Consider the following 1,491-nt stretch of genomic DNA (forward strand, 5'->3'; position numbering starts at 1 on the left):
GACTCGATAGAGGGAGGGTTAATGGTGGGACCTCACATATGAAGCATATTGTAAGGGTACAGGTCAAATCTATTAAGTACTGAACGCAAATGTCTTAACACTATGATTAAGTAAATGTGGTGAAAACTATATTAATTAGTAAGATGTAAGCACTCCAATTTGTACAAATAATCAACATATTGAATCCCACAAAGGCATAAATGTACTCATGATCATGTATATATGAATTTAAAAAGAGGGATTATATGAAATATTTGTAAAGGATCTAACCTAGGATCTGCTTAATACAGGCTCATTAAATGCTTGTCAAATGTTGTATCATATTCATTGGTCTCTGATTGAGGCATCAGATTTCACCTCTCATATGAAAGCATGAGTAATTATAAATTGGTTTTATAGTAGTACTGAATACATTGAATATTTTTTTCCATTCCTGAGATACTTTAAGAAGAATATTTTCCAGTTCCATCCATGTAAACATAAAAGAGGTAAAGTCTCCACATTTTTTAATGCTGCATAGTATTCCATGGTATACATATACCACAATTTATTGATCCATTCATGGGTCAAAGGGCACTTGGGCTTCTTCCAAGACTTGGCAATTATGAATTGAGCTGCAATGAACAATCTGGTGCATGTATCTTTGTTGCCAATTGATTTTTGGTCTTTTGGATATACACCTCTCTCTTATAGTCCTGCAGGGGAAAGTGTTGGGGAAATATGAAATATTATGCTTCCCATTTAACTTAATAACTTAAGGCTTGGAGAGACTGGAGTAATTTGTCCAAAGACCCACAGCAGTGAAGTGGCAGAGTTAACAAGGGCTCCTTGGTCTCTGACTCACGGGTTCATATTCTTTTTTAATTTTCTGAAAATTTTATTAGGCAATTTTTCAAACATATGTCCTTGTAATCTGCCTCTGCAGTTGAAAACATTATCCAGTGATCACCCAGACACCCACCACATACATTTTATAATGTTCTTCTTCTCCACATGTAGGACATTTGTTCATAGGGAGGTCACAAGTTTTGTGGGCCCCTCATCACAATTCCCCCCAGATTCCTGTTGGGTGTGTTATAATCAGAGGAGCCGTTCTTCAGGCCCCCTGCTCTGAGCACACCCCTGGTTATATCCTTGGCCATTATGCATTACTATTCCAACAGAAACTCCAGAAAGGCTTACAAAGTCACACTCACTCTCTAAAGAGAGTGATCCATTCCAAACAAAGGCAACAGACGGGGTGCCGTAAGATTCTGGAAGCTTTCCTGGAGGGAGGGGCCTCTGAGCATGTCTCTGAAGTCCAAAAGGACTTGCTTTAGTTACAATCAGCGTGCTCACAGGGAGAAAGACTAGGCTGAATCCAGGGACCAGAAGGATGAGCATTTCTGTGAGGGTGTGAACACGAGGATGAGATGAATTGTCTCCCTAGAAGAGCCCAAAGAAGCAGCCCCACTTCACCCCCATGTCTCGACCCAGCAACCCACTGGCATT

The 1,491-nt window shown here is 39.8% G+C and overlaps 1 non-coding gene across 1 annotated transcript; it reads right to left on the minus strand.

Annotated features, from left to right (window-relative positions):
- Window positions 1-991: 991 nt before the first annotated feature.
- LOC111727984 lies at window positions 992-1,123 on the minus strand. Its single transcript, XR_002775411.1, has one exon. It is a non-coding gene; the product is annotated as a small nucleolar RNA SNORA11 (small nucleolar RNA).
- Window positions 1,124-1,491: the final 368 nt, after the last annotated feature.

The sequence above is a fragment of the Otolemur garnettii genome, unplaced genomic scaffold, assembly GCF_000181295.1.
Source record: "Otolemur garnettii isolate 467f Iridium unplaced genomic scaffold, OtoGar3 scaffold00135, whole genome shotgun sequence".
Lineage (NCBI taxonomy): Eukaryota > Metazoa > Chordata > Mammalia > Primates > Galagidae > Otolemur > Otolemur garnettii.